Raw genomic sequence first — 16,592 nt, forward strand, 5'->3', positions numbered from 1 at the left:
CACACACACACACACACACATATATACAGACACATTTACAAGACTACATATATAAAATTTGTTATGTCTTGACCTCCCAACCTGCACCCTCAACCCGCCCCCACCCACCTCTCTCTGCTCTCCACTCCGTCTCTCTGCTGGGAGCAGACAGGGGATAAAATACTTAAATTATTTCATACTTTGTAGGCCTCTTTAACTTATGCTTCCCTAGATGATCTGACCTTTGTCCCAAAAACCGGGACATTTTTTAAATAATCTGACCATTGTCCCCAAAACCGGGACATTATTTTAAAATTAAGAGAAGCGTCGGGACACCGGGACAGTCCTCTAAAAACCGGGAGTGTCTGGGGAAATCCGGGACGTCTGGTCACTCTATGCCAACGTAAAGTACTGATTCTGCTGCACCAGTCATTTGAAAACAGTGCAATAAGCGAGAGATCCTAAGGGACCACCTTGAAGATTAGTGGACCACAATGCAAGACTTGGAGTGGATCTAGTCCTTCCAATAAGTGCAAAGTCAACAAGTTAGGATCAGCACCACCACCTCATCCACCAGTAACATTGCATGCTCAACATTTATATGCAGTAGTGGTGGATGGGATTGCCTAGCAATTGGTTACAATTCTAAAGCTAAGCCAGTGGTACTTTGAACCTCATCCGTCCAAGCAATATCCATGCCAAACACTAAAATCACAGAGAATGCTGAACCCCCATCTACACTTGAGTAGATAAGAATGGATCAACAGTGGAGTCGGCCGTCATAGCGCTCAGAGTGCAGCCTCCCTAGCATTCAGTTAGTCAACAGACCAGGGAGGGGCTCAGAAAGAAGTTCAGATAGGGTAAAACCCACTTTGGGTTTCACAGTCACCCTGCAGATCACAGCATTGGTGAAAAGCTCCACTTTCTAGTTCTGTTCCTGAGAAGGAGCAAGTGAACCACCGAATTAAATTCTCAAAAGAACTACCCTTCGTATACAGATTTTAGTTCATATTGACACCTAAAGGAAAGGCATTGTGAGACTACAGAAGACAAACATCACGTGACAAGAATTTGAACCTAGGGAACTGAGTCCATTTATCACTCATCCTGAAAGACCTCCAATGAACTGAACAGGATAGAATCAAAATGGAGCCCTGCTCACATAGCCTTTGTGTGCAATTGCTCAGAATACTTGCAGACGGGGGCACTCCAGGCTAGAGGTGCAGATTTGTCAGTACAAGGCTTGACCGTCAGTCTCCTGGGGGAAGAAACACAAGTGTAAGCAGCTCACAGGGCACTCACACCACAGGACGCATTGGACCCTCACCCAGTGGCCCTGCCCAGACTGTCGATGCCGAAGCGAGCAAAAGCCACACTCTCATGAAGGAGGCTCCCAATTTCTAGGCAGGACCCCCTAGAAACGCCACTCCAAAGGGTGGCAGGCTCCATCACCCTGACCCAGAATCCAAACCTGGCCTCTGTGACCAGTAATGACAGGAATTCTCCAGAACAACCAGGCATGGACTCAGCATCCATTCTGGGATCAAATACAAGACCTGGACCACTAACAATCAGCGCCTCGAAGTGGCCCTTATCAACATGTCGGCACTGCTCAAAAGCAATAAGAAAGGAGAGCAGCTAATATCCGTCTTGTATCCCGCTCATACAATAGATAACCATCTCATGAGCAATGCATAATCGAGAAATTAAGTAACAGTGCTGAGATCTACAGAATTCACACACAACTCTTAAAGTCTTCAGGAATAGGATTACTTTTCCAATAAAAACAAACCTCTGAGAACAAGGGGTGTACAAAATCCAAATTCCGATGGTAGTAGTATGATTCCTACAATAGGTGTAATAGTCTCTATGCCTGAACTCCTATTACGCACCCATTGCCAAAATCATACACACCCACACCTCAGTCTAGACTAGAGGATATCAGGCAACTCCGAAACTGGTATAGCTATGAGTACATCGTAGTCCTATGGCTTGCATTCATATTGGGTTTACTGCTCTTAATGAGGCGTTGAAGGCGCTGCCATACTGTGGTTAAAATAACACTGTAATGTCAAATGTATTTATCATAAGGACATTTCAACATTGTCATGGCTTTCAGACTGTGATCGTGTGACCGTGGATTACCGTCGCCTTGCACGGACAAGTACTGAAAAGTATAGCAGCGCTTGATCACTCTTCCCGACAATATCTTCGACCCTCTCTACATTTTCTTAATCTCTGTCTATCCTTGCTAGATTTTCAGCGCGGTGCTGATATATGATTCGGAAAGGATGGTTTCTTGCAGATGATCGCCACCTTCTGTGCATTTTCATTATTTCGTCAATTAGTAATGCATTCTACCTCACAAGTGTATTTGTTTTTGTTTGGCCCTGCCTTGCTGACATTTAAACCTTAATTTTCGTGCCTCTAACCTGTCAAACGACCATGCAAGGTAGGAATATGGTTGTGCATAGGGACATGTGGGTCATCACACCAGCACAAACTTATCCCATGAACAAATCCTACCCCTTCAGAGAGGACGTCAGTATATGGTTTGTGGGAAGTGAGGGAGGAAGGGAGTCTGTGGGAGGTGTGCTCCTCATAATTAAAATTCTAAGGAGAACACACACCGTCTGCCCCTTGCAGTGTACTTTCTGGCTATTGTTGGAGATCAGCTTTAGGTTTATTTTGGGTTTACACCAAGTGGCAAATGTATTGGGAACACAACTAGGTCCGAACACTCCCAAAAATTGCCGGATCGACCCTTTTCATGAAACACCATCTGGTTAGTCGAATTGTACTCATGTTTAGAGAAATGTTTGGTACATTAAGCATTTTTAAGCTTCTATAGACAGTAACATTGGTGAAAACTAGAAGCACTGCACTTTGGTCAGGTGGGCGAGATCAAATGAAATGGGCCACAGCACCTGATCTGGCTAGATTGCCGCCTATTTTTTTTTAACCAGCATGATTAGTATGTTAATGCCCTGCCAGGTATGTACGTGAAGAAAACCACCCAAAGGTGGTATTATACATCTAATCAATATGTAGTTCAAACAGTAAACATAAGACTAAAGCACTTTAAAATGTATTCTAAAGCTACCCTAACGTTACGTGAATAATAGTTAACTAAATAAAAAAAGGTAGAAAAGACAAGTTAGAAAGGAATGCAGACACGTTTACAATAACAGTCTTCTTTAATTATCACGCTCAAGCCTTTGCAGATTCTTAAAACATGAACAAATAGGTTAGTTTTAGATTGTTTTTTGTAGTTTTATATAGGGTGATCTCGGCCCAGGGGCATTGGAGTGATTACATGAGCTCTAGTTACCTTACACAAGATCAAATTGTTTTTTTTATTTCAGGCCTTGGTAAATTAAGCGATTTAACCACAATCAATTGATGATGAGCAGACGCCGGACTTAAACCTCGTTCCCCAGTGTAAAAGGCGCTAATGCAACAGCCTCTCTATTTTTTTTCTCTGGGAAAAGTGGACTTACAGCAAGGCCTGTGCAAACACATTCTCCCCTCCACTAGGGTCTTAAAGACATTAGGGCTAATGTGACAACACCTGGTCCCCGTCGTGGTAACTTGCCTTACTAACCCCCTCCTCAATCTGCCACAGCATCAGGTTGATTGCCTGGAAGAGGGGGGTCAGGAAAAGCGCACAACTCCTGCTGCTCCAGCAACAGAGGTGGGATCATGAGGTGGGGCCAATGTACACACCAACCCTCTCCTGCCCACCATGGCCCGAATGTGATGGCTTGGTGGGAGGGGGTCAGGAGGAAATACAGCTTCTGGGCTGAACTGGCCCCATGAGGGGGCCAAAGAGTGAATGGTCTATCAGCCAGAGCAACACCTGACCCACTAGCTAGACTCTCCCCATCCTCTGCCTCACTTTGACAGCTCAGCAGGAGGGGGACACTGCTTCTGGGGGTATGTGCCGGCCCCACAGGTGCCAAGCTGGAGTCTGGCTAAGCCAGAGCAATACTGGTCTAGATGTCACTGCAAGCCCCTGTCCTGGTAAAGCCTAACTGAATATGATACTGGACCTATGTTACAGAGCCTGATGGTGGCTGGGGAAGAGAGTAAACTCTTGACAGAGGCCCTATAAAATGTTCACAGGTGACACTTAGGCACCTGCTCTCTCCTTCTACTGGTGCTCTGTGTGCTGCCTCGTGCCAACACAGGCAGCCCTGAACCATAGTGCAAGGTTGCCTGCATTACAGGCAAGATTGATTTGTGCAGGACAGGCTAATTCTTAGAGGTATATTCCTCTTTCCATGTGTGCAGCAGAATGCATCACCCATGGAAAGAGGAAGTAATGAGGAAAAATAAAAATATATTTTTTCTTGTTCTGTCTCTGTCGAGTATGCACACCGTTATGGCACAAACACAGGTTTGTCTTTGTAAAACTGGATTTCCATCAAAATACATGGGTGGATGTATACAGTAGGAACACCCGTGCTCCATCCATGTAAGACTACCTGATGCAAAATAACGCATTGCAGCTCTTTGTGATGACTTGCGTAACTTTGCATTTACTAAACCACACAAAGCCACATTGAAAGATTTGTATGGCTTGGTGAAAGCTAAAAAAGATTTTGTGTTGGGACTGTCCCACGAAAGTGATGCAATTCCGATGCAAAAGACCATCATTTTAAAGGATTTTTTTGGCGAAGGAGATGTGGCCTTATGGCCAACGCTACCTACTTTAGAATTGAGAAACCAGGTTTGAGTCATGGAGTGGGCTCAACATTTTGTGATTCTGGGCACATCACTCAATCTCCTTTTACCAAAAAAAATCTGACATTGGTAGGGAAATCTTGTGCTCATGTAAAGCACTCTAGTTTCTTTGGACTAAGGACCTGATTTAGATATTGGAGGAGGGGATTAGGATTACTCCATCACAAACGTGACGAATATCCTGTCTGTCGTATTATGATCCCATTATAATGTATGGGGATCCTAATATGGTCGATGGGATATCCCTCACGTTTGTAACAGTGTAACCCCTCTGCCAGGATCTAAGTCAGGCCCTGAGTTTGCCCTATATAAAACTGGAAAAAAGGAGAAATCATACCAATGGTGCAGTGTATAATGTGTTGTACATGTAGGAGTAAAGAGTTGATTTTACATAGCACTCAATGTCACATATTTTTTTAAACAACTGCTGAGTGTAATTATTACTCAATTAAATCGCACTAAGTTGTATTGATTACTGAAATATTCAAAACTGATGAATTCCTTCCAGTATTCAACCATGCGACTTGGAGGTCAAACACTGATCGCAACAACAAACAATAAATGCACTGAGCTATTTCGAAGACTTCATACCTTAATTAAGTTTTGTCAAAGAATAACTTGTCTTGAATGCATTGTATGACTGCCAGATAAGATCAAAAGTAATGTATGGCAGTAATACGTACATGCTCTGATTACTAGTGGATTGGTGGCTTTTAACAATTGTGCTGTTCGTGCAAGGATCAGAATTCCCAGTCTTTGGGAGTTTACCACACTTGGTAATAACCGCTTGGAATAATGTTCACACTCTTCATTAAATTTTAGCAGGTCTAACCTTCTATAATTGAAAAGTATGGTATTTATTGTGACGTGCAGATTTTGTGTGGTATGCACCAAAATCCACAGAATATCACAGCACTTGTAATTAAGGCGTTGGTGTTTCAGGCACTTGTTACCGAGATCTAAGCATGTGATCTACAAATTGTAGGTTTTGATCACAGTGTTATTATTCAAGACTTTCATTTTGCCAAATTAAATGAAAGGAATACTGATTTAGAGCAGCTAACAATATTTCTAATAAAACGTTCAGTGAAAAACATTTGAAATATAAATGACAATTTAAATTGAAATTAAAGAATAACTCCAATTTCTTACTGTATTATTAAAGTTCAGAGCATTACTTTCATGGTAATTTTAAAAGCCTCCTTTACATCCCATTAAACTGTAACATAAGTCTATGACAAGTGCATGAGCAAGGTCAGTTGGCATCAAATTCATCCCTGTAGAGCCCCTCACTGCATGCATTGTGCATATGCATCTAGCTAGATCACTGCCAGTCACTTATGGAGGAAACAACAAATATCTTTCATTTGCACTACCAGTTGCCATAGAGGATGATGTGAGAGCTTCTGTTTCTTCAAAGACAGTGCTGGTGGTTGCAGCTGAGAATCACCAGCAATCACTTTTGGGGATCAGCACTTATTATTCCTCAAGAAACTTTGTCCTAGAGCAAGGGAGAGATAGAGAAGACAGAAAAAGCAAAAAAGGGAATGAAGGATGAAGAGGAAAAAAGGTAAAACAATGACAAAGAGTGAAAGCAAGGATGAAAAAGAACCAGCTCGAGTGAGATACAAAGGGAGTGTCTGGTGGCGGATTAAAGAGGCATGAGGTGAAATCAAGATTATGCAGCCTTGGTATTCAGCATCCTGATATTTGTTACTGCCTGCAGCAGGCTTCTGAGCAAAACATATCATTTTACAAATTAAACTGTGAGATATGAGGCCTTGGACGGATCCACTAGAAGCACCTCCTTTTCTCTGCTGCTGATGTTCTGTGGGTGGTCAGGGAGGAGGCAGAGTTCTGCTCGATTCTGAAACACATGGACTGGCAAACCCCCTACCTGTTAGTTCACCTCTGCACACCATATGCCATGCACATCTACTGGTGGCCTGCCATGCTAGCCGAGTAAGATTGTTTTTCACCTCTCTGGTCCAAAGGAGGGACTGAAGGTGGTAACAAATTATGCAACTCACCTACACTCACCTTTGCCTGGGCCCACTACAACCATGTGGTGAAGACTTCATGTTATAACTGTCCCAAGCAACTCTCACAGGCAGAAGTGGTGTATTATTACCTCAGTAGTCAGCAATCTTTGCTCTTCATTGGACCCCCCATTTCCATTTGGAGGGAGAGATGAGCACCCATATTTACTTCCTAATCATCTGTTTACTCACAGATATTCATTTTCCCTTTGCCCATTCCGACTTTATTTTGTCAGCAGTCTCACAATCTGAACTTCATTACTGGGCAGGGAGTAATTTATGGAAGAACGAGTGAAGGTGCCAAAGCTCTGCTGAGAATCCCGAGGTCGGTGCAATTGAATGTTGACACGCTGAATACCAACCCTGTGTAGCCTTAAATCACCTCATTCCTCTTTAATCCACTTTCAGACACTGCTGCACTTTATCTCACTGCTGCAGGTTCTTGCTTTCCCGCTTTGTGATTTTTTTTCTGTTTCCTCTTCCTCCCTTTTTCTGTTTTACATGTTTTTCTCTCTCTTTCTTTTGGTAATTGCTAAATGTCTGATCCAGAAAATAAGTTTTGTCCTAAAAAAAGAGTGCCGGGTGGAACCATTGGCACCCACCATCTTAAATGAAACACTGTTTCTTGGAACACTCTACATATAAGCCTCCCAATACATGTACACCAACGAAGAAAAACCTCTTGGTGTTTGGATTACACTCCAGAAAGGAAAGTCACTCAATACAGTGACAGTGGGCACGGGGTAACTCTGTAGGTTGCACTGTTTTGCTAGGTTTTTTAAATTATTTTCCTAAAACTCATTCTTTCCCTTACAGGAGGAAGACGTTCATACATACATACATACAGTATATCAATTTATGCTTTATGTTTGGTAGTTCTAGTTTTATTTACATATTGTGCGTGGAATTGCCTGACTGCTGTTAGTGTAATGTATTGCTCATAACACCTTCTGTACAGTTAATACTGACCCTACAAATGTACACGTACTTCACCCATTCCACTCCAGGTTCGGGCACGTTGAACATAGTTCCCTGGAGGAACTATCGTTTCTCGTGCCAAATTTCCAAAACTTGTTTGGAGCACCAATTCCTCACTAGACACTACACGTCATCCTTTTTAAAAAAAATATGTTTTTGTTTCCAACACACATTCAAATAACTACCTTTCCCTCATCTCCCTACCCCCTTCCCCCTCCCCTTTATTTTATTTCAGTCCGGATCTCAGTGCTCCTTCTTCTCAGGCATTGCCACTCTAGGTCAATCTGTTGATTGTTAATTGTCTGGTATCGTGCTAAATTCTTTGCAAGTTCATACTGTTGTTCTCAGCCGAGTCCGATTCCTCCAATGATGTGTTGTTCTCCTTAGAGTCAATTGTTGGATTTTTCAGGCGGTCCAGCAGACTATCCCACTGCTGCATCCCCTCTGCGCTCCCTACTCCTTTTGCCATCTCTAGGCGTAGCGCCTCCCCCTCTGCTTCTGCCCATTTAGCTAATGTAAGCGCCCTTGGTCCCTTGGGGTCCTTCCAATGCATTGTAATTTCACTTCTTGCTAGGATCAATGCTAGGTCTATGAATTTATTTGTCACGTTTTTTGAGTGGGGTCTGGGAAAGCTTCCTAACAGTGCTACTGCTGTGGTGATCGCCAGCTTCCTGCCCGTAATCGTCTTGGTGTCGCATAGTACCTCTTCCCAGTATTGCTTCAACTTTCTACAGGTTCATAGCATGTGTAATAGATCTGCCCCTAGTTCTGCCCATCTGGGACATGAGCTGTTTGTGTTGTTGTACATTGATGCTATTTTAGCAGGGCTAAGGTATGCTCTGTGGTATATGTATATGTTTATCAATTTGAACCGGGCATTTCTAGATACTTTGTAGACCTGGGCCGAGATGTTTCCCCATTGCCCGCCATCTATGTGTTCCCCAATGTCAGCTTGCCATAGGGTTTTTAGAGTTTCAAAAGGATTTAGTGTGTCTGTTTGTAGTGTTTTATAAATTGTTGATACTACCTTTTTGTCTCCCCCTATTGTACAGCTAATGTGGCATCCAGCATGTGTGGGTGGTTCCCTTAATCCCTGCTTCCAATGTCATTGTATTAGAGCTGCCTGGGATCTGTGCATGAGGAACATCCCGGGGGGTATTCCGCAATGTGCCATCATGTCTGTGTATGTCATGAGCTCTCCATTCCTGTAGAGTTCTCTTATCGTGGTGATCCCATACGCCTCTAGTTTTTTTATCCCCCTTATGGAGCTCCCTCTGGGGAGCAGGGTCAGGTACCTCAGGAGGATCTTCGGTGAGTATGGGGACTTAACTCGTGTGCTCTGTAGGCTGCGCTTCCAGCATGCATTTATGACCTGAAGTTCAAGAGACTTTGGCGGTCATTCCAACCTCGGCGGTAAAAGGCGCTTACCGCCAGACAGAAGACCGCCATAACACCGCCGCGGTAAACCGCCACGGTCATTCTGACCCACAACAGGCAAACCGCCAAAATACCGACATCCACAAAAGTCCGCCACACCAAAGGTCAGTGATAAACTGGCGATGACCAAACCTCCACCGTCACGCCAACAGAAATACGCCCATGCCATTACGACCCACGAATCCACGCGGCGGTCTTTCAACCGCGGTATTCTATTGGCGGTACACACCACCGCGGTCGAAATACACATACTCATACAAAACACTACCACATTGGCCCATTTGAAATACACACACCTGATACACATACACACACCACTCCCACACACCCAATATAATATAAAACACACACCCACATCACCCACAAACCCCTACGACCAGAAATTCTGAGAGAAGGCCAGAGAGAGACACCACAGTCAACTACCAAGCATCCACAGGCACACAATACCAATACCCACAGAACTTCCACGCACTTCACACAACACACCACTAAATATCACCCCACCTATCACTACACACTCCACCCCACACATCATCCACACCACCCCATGGCACCTCAAAGACACCCCAGGTTCTCAGATGATGAACTCAGGGTCATGGTGGAGGAAATCGTACGAGTAGAGCCCCAGCTGTTCGGGACACAGGTGCAGCACACCACCATTACCAGGAAGATGGAGTTATGGAGCAGAATAGTCGACAGGGTCAACGCTGTGGGACAGCACCCAAGAAATAGGGACGACATCAGGAAGAGGTGGAACGACCTACGGGGGAAGGTGCGTTCCATGGTATCAAGGCACAACATCGCGGTACAGCGGACTGGCGGCGGACACCCACCTCCTCCCCCAGAATTTACAACATGGGAGGAGCAAGTCTTGAACATCCTGCATCCTGAGGGCCTCGCAGGAGTCGGTTTAGGAATGGACTCTGGTAAGTCTCATCTTCACAACTTCATCCCCCCACCCCACCTGCATGCCAACTCATACCCCCACCCTCACCCCCACCCCCATCACAACTACCCCTTGCAAATGTCTCACCATCACAACCCACCCATCCCAAAACTTAGCCCTGCATGCGGCCCCAAAGCATGGACACCCATCACCAAAGCATGCCCAATGCACATACCCATCACCCCCCCCAAAACACCGTCACAACAGCCCCCACAAAGGAATGCCAGCACTGGGGTACACGGGCACCCACCCATTGCACGCCATTGGCACACACAGAAGCAATAACCATACTTTTATACCCCTGCAGGACCCAAACGCCAGGTCACTGCGAAGGAGGGTCCACAAATGTCCACTCCACCCCCAGAAGAGGCCCACAGTGATTACAGCAGCTCTGTTTCCCTGGATCTAGATGACCAGCCCGGTCCATCGGGGACCTCGGGACAGTCGGTTCCCCTCAGACAGTCACAGGCCACAGCAGACCTTCCCCCCTCTGGGAACACCAGCACAGCACCCACCCAGCGGGCCCATACCTCTGTCCCCAGGACACGTCAATCAGCGGTGTGTCCACCACTACAGGGAACCCAGGCTAACCCACCACCCCAACAACAACAGGGACCTGGGGGCAGTGGTAGTGGGCACACGGTCTAGGGGACGGAGGCCCAGGCAAACAGGGGAACTGGGAGGGCTGCTGTGCGACAGGGGGGGGACAGGCCAAGGGAACCCACTCTCCACGAGGCCCTCTCCTCCATCATGGGAGCATACCACCGCTCCCAGGAGACGATGGCGACGGTCCTGGCCAGGTTTCAGGAAATCCAGCTTCTGCAGGGCAACAGTATATGGGGTTCAGGGAGGACCTAAGAAACATCAGTTCCGCTATGGGTACCATCGTAGTGGCCCTGAATGAGTTAATCACCACATTGAGGAACACTGTGGCACCTCAAAGGGCCCCTGTCACTAGCATGGACCAAGAACTGGCTACCACCTCCGCCGGCGCTAGTGGACAGGAGGACCGACACAAGACCAACAGGCCACCAGAACCCCACCCCCTGCAGAAGGAGAACCACCCCGCAAGCGGGCCCTGAGATCCAGGAAGAAGACAGAGTAACATGTCAAGACCCCCGCCAGCAAAGGATACCGCCCTGATTGTCATCCCACTGTCCCACATTGTCACCCTGTCCAACCTTAAACTGCCCCTGCTCCACTTCCCACAGGCATTTGGACAATGCACCTGTGAACCTGATAGTCTGGACTCTGCCATGGACAATCCTCCACCATCACCCCTCACCAATTTGCAACCACCCATCCAAATTAGAGCACTTGAATAAACACACTTATTGCACATAAACAATCTGGAGTCTGTCTGTGATTTTAACAAATGTATTAGACATGACAGTGCCAACATTTTTATTCACATTGTGATGCCAACAAACCGCTGTCACACAGCTGTAGTCAATGGGGAAACAAAGCAGATGTCACGCAGTGGGGCCCACAGCTCTGAAAACGGAAGGGAAAGTCACAACACAGTTACCATACACTGGGGGAAAAAGTCAGACAGTAGAGAGGTAGGAGTCTTTAAGTAAATGTAATATGCCGGTGTGTACTCTTACCTGTGTGTCACTGAAAATATTGCTCTATTACTGTGTTCCTGTTGTCTATGTCGTCCTCTTCGGCTTCCTCTTCTTCACTCTCCACAGGCTCCACAGCTGCTACAACACCACCATCTGGACCATCCTCCTGCAGAAAAGGAACCTGGTGACGCAAAGCTAGGTTGTGAAGCATACAGCAGGCCACGATGATCTGGCACACCTTCTTTGGTGAGTACATTAGGGATCCACCTGTCATATGGAGGCACCTGAACCTGGGCTTCAGGAGGCCAAAGGTGCGTTTGATCACCCTCCTAGTCCGCCCATGGGCCTCATTGTAGCGTTCCTCTGCCCTGGTCCTGGGATTCCTCACTGGGGTCAGTAGCCAGGACAGGTTGGGGTAACCAGAGTCCCCTAATAGCCACACCCGGTGCCTCTGGAGTTGACCCATCACATACGGGATGCTGCTATTCCGCAGGATGTAGGCGTCATGCACTGAGCCAGGGAACTTGGCATTAACATGGGAGATGTACTGGTCTGCCAAACAGACCATCTGTACATTCATCGAATGATAACTTTTCCTGTTCCTGTACACCTGTTCACTCCTGCTGGGGGGTACCAAAGCCACATGTGTCCCATCAATGGCACCTATGATGTTGGGGGTATGTCCAAGGGCATAGAAATCACCCTTCACTGTAGGCAAATCCCCCACCTCAGGGAAAAAGATGTAGCTCCGCATGTGTTTCAGCAGGGCAGACAACACTCTGGACAACACCTTGGAAAACATAGGCTGGGACATCCCTGATGATATGGCCACTGTTGTTTGAAATGACCCACTTGCTAAGAAATGGAGTACTGACAGCACCTGCACTAGAGGGGGGATCCCTGTGGGTTGGCGGATAGGTGACATCAGGTCTGCCTCCAGCTGGGCACACAGTTCATGAATAGTGGCTCGGTCAAGCCTGTATGTCAGTATGACATGTCTTTCCTCCATTGTCGACAGGTCCACCAGCGGTCTGTACACGGGAAGATTCCTCCATCTCCTCGCATTGCCCAGCGGACGGTGCCTAGGAAGGACAACAGCAAACACAGAGTCAATCAACCCACAGGTACGTTCCCACAGCTTGCACACAACACGATTCACTATGCATTGAATGGTTTGTATGAGTGTTGAGGAAAGGCCTAGGTATGTGTGACGCAGTAGAAATTAAGCCATGTGGGCCCTTGAAATGACAGCTGCCTGACCTGTGAAGTGTGACAATGGGATGTGAGGTCAATGCGCTGGCGTGGCACACCGTGGCGGTAGGCGGTCGAAGACCGCGGCGCAAAGCTGCATTGGTTAACATAGAACCCTATGGGTTTCACGAGCCAATGACGATGTGCGCCGGCGGTACGCACCGCCGCGGTACGCACCGCCGCGGGCGTGACCGCCATTTTCTATCTACTTAATCACTCGATACCTGATCTTCCACAGGAGAGGACCTACACTGAAAGTGCTGCTGTGACCTCGGTCTGAAAGAGACAATGGCTGCTGCGACTGGGGAAAGGGCCCCTGCCTTCACTTCTGAAGAATTGGAGAAACTTGTGGATGGGGTCCTCCCCCAGTATGCGCTACTCTACGGTCCTCCAGACCAACAGGTAAGTACACTGGGACCATGCTTTGTGGGCAATGCCTGGGTTGAGTCGGGTGGATGAAAGATGGTGGGGAGGGGAGCGATTGAGGCATGCATCAGACGACAGATGAGAGCATTGGCCACATGGCAAGGGTGGGGATGGGGGGCCACTCACATCAAGCATGCAGAAGGTGATGATTTTTTTTCTCCCCCTGTACATGTCACATAGGTCAGTGCCCACCAGAAAATCGCTATTTGGCATGCCATCGCCAAGGACGTCCGGACCCTGGGGGTCCACAACAGACGGGGCACCCACTGCCGGAAGAGGTGGGAGGACATCCGACGCGGGAACAGGAAGACGGCGGAGGCTCTGCTGGGGATGTCGTCAATTGACCCCCCTGATGTCCCGGATCCTGGCGGTGGCCTACCCCGATTTGGATGGGCGCGTGAGGACATCACAGCAGACACAAGGGGGTGAGTACACTCTCATTCTGGTGACTTTGCGCGCAGTGGAGGTGTCTGGGTGGGGAAGGTGGGCTGTGGGTATCTCTAGGCCAGGGCAATTTCTGTAGGCTAGGCCCCTCCGTAAGGCATGGCCCTGTGCCCCCGCCCCCCACCTCTGTAGGGTGCCAAGTACAGCTATTCATGGCCCTGTGTCATCTATGTGTGCAGTTGTCGTCCATAGGCTTGTAGGCCATGTCCCACTGATTGAGTAGTGGACCCCAAGTGCGCAGCGTAGTGCAGGGGGCTTCTGTGTCTGTCCTCTCCGCCAACGGTAGCGGTAATCCATGCACTCAACATGTCTTTCTTTCTCCCCCACCCTTTTTTTGTGGTCTTCCTGTTCATGTGTGCATTAGCATCATCAGGCGGAGGAGAAGTGGCATCGGAGCACGAGGGAGCTGCAACCCACATGGCCCTGGAGGGCCATGCAACGGACTCTGAGTACACCAGTGGGACGGAGGGCGAGGGGAGCTCCACAGCGGGGACTCGTGCTGATGTCAGTGGCAGCGACTCGTCCTCTGAAGGGAGCTCCCTTGTGGTGGCGGCAACATCCGTGCCCCCCGCAACAACAGGTACAAAGAATAATCTTCTACCCTCTGTGTCCTCTATTTCCATCACCAGTGACTGTTGTCTCGGTGGGGATGCCAGCCAGGCCAATAATGCCCCCGCTTTGTCCCCTTCCATATGCTGTCTACTGATGTATTTCTTGTAGTCGAAACACCTACGTTTTTCAAGGGTGCTTGCTATTTTGTTCTTGGTCTCGGATATGATAGGGGCCAGATCTGGGTTATCTGGTCTGTTGCGCTCCAATGTTCTCAGTGTTTTCTCATATTTATCGAGTTCCCCTTCTATTGATCTCCTAACCCCCTGTGTTCCTGCCATGCATTGGCCCCTGATTGTCACCTTGAATGCCTCCCATTCCTGCGCTCGGGAGGGGGTCGAGCCTGCATTATGCATGAAAAACTCTTTAATTGCTTCTCGGATAGTTTGTCGATAGGCAATATCTTCTAAAGATTCTACATTCAATCGCCAGTCTGGTATAGGGGGGCGGTCTCTCCGCCAGTCTAGGATAAGCAATAGCGGGTTGTGGTCTGATACTGTGTGGCATAAGTATTCTGCACTGCGTACCGTGCAATTTACATCTGGGGAGGTTAGGATTGCGTCCAATCAGACGTGTAATTCATGCATGGGTGAGTAGAAAGAGTAGTCCCTCTCTAGCGGGTGGAGGTGCCTCCAAGAGTCGATCAGTCCCCAGTTCTTCTGCCAGTCAGGGAAACTCTTGGCTGACCTGTGTATAGGGGAGGACTCCAGGGGTGGGTGGGATCTATCTAGTGCTGCATTCGATACGCAATTAAAATCGCCTCCCACTACCGTTTATTGAGTTAGGTGGGGTCCCCAGTTACAGGACAGTGCCTGTAGGAAAGAGCCCTGGTCCTGATTGGGCTTGTAAATTCCTGCCAGTGTGATGTTCCTTCCCCCTAGACGACCCTTCACCAGCACGTACCGTCCGACCCTATCTATAAGTGCTTCCGTTTTTTGGAAGGGGATCCCTGGGCGTATCCACATCAGGACCCCTCTTGCGTATGCTGAATATTCCGTGGCATACATCTGACCTCTCCATCTCTTTGCCAGCGCTGATACCTCTTTCCCTATCAGGTGGGTCTCCTGTAGGATTGCTATTTGTGCCCCTCGTCGTTTAAGCTGATTATATACCCTGTATTGTTTACCTGGACTATTCAATCCCCTAATATTCCATATGAGAAGTTTGTAATCTAGCGGTCTATCCATATTCATTCCTTGTGTGAGTCTTTTGTGTATTTGCACCCATACCCCCATTTCGTGCGCGACAATGCCCAGGACCCTGGCTGGTTAGTTATACTGCATGAATCTATTTCCCTTGTATGGAGCCCTCTACTTGCTAACTTAACAACTTTTCTATAAACCAAACTCCCTTTTCCTAGGACCGGTGGCGTAACATTCCCCGTCCAAACTTTACCCAACTTGATAACCATTGTGTGTGGGGGGCTAAGCAAGGACTGTGTGCCTAGCTCATGGGCCCCGTATCAACGCATGCTTGCTTCATTACGTGTTTTTCTCCCTGGTGCCCCGGTTATACTTGTGATGGGTGGTCTGCGACATAGTCCCATTTCTGTGGACTTGCGCTGTTGTGTCGTTGTCTACTGCTGCACATCTGGTCCGTCCTGCTCTGCCTCTCCTTATCTCTGCTGTTCTTCTTTCGCTGCATGCCATCTGTCCATGTTTCTCTGGTCCTTCACCTGGCCCCTTGCGGATATTCATTGGTGTTTCAGATGATCTCATCTGATGTCCCTGGGGTGAATCGTGGGAGGCCATCGGCTGTGTCTTGTGATGAGCAAGAGATTTCATCAGGGCCCGAGTCCTGTTCCGACACGGATTCAGACCGGCGTGGGGAGGTGACGCTTCCAAGTCCCAGGGATGCCACGGCCTTCACAGCTTCTTGTTTTTCCCTGATTGTCTGGTTGAGTGGCGGGCCATGTCCGCAATGCGCTTCCCTCACCGCCGGGAAGGCCCCCCTCTTTTTCTGTTCATTCCTTCCTTGTATTGTTTCCCTGTCGGACCTAACTCGTCTAGCCATTCCTGCACTTGCTGTGGTGTCATAAAAAAGAGTGTGTCATTATTCGTGATGATCTTTAGTTTGGCCGGGAATAGCATGGCATACTGGATGCCTCGTTCTCTAAGACGCCGCTTGACCTTCAAAAAGGTGTCTCTTTGCTTCTGGGTGTCTTTGGTA

This window comes from Pleurodeles waltl, chromosome 9, assembly GCF_031143425.1.
Source record: "Pleurodeles waltl isolate 20211129_DDA chromosome 9, aPleWal1.hap1.20221129, whole genome shotgun sequence".
NCBI classification, from domain to species: Eukaryota; Metazoa; Chordata; class Amphibia; order Caudata; family Salamandridae; genus Pleurodeles; species Pleurodeles waltl.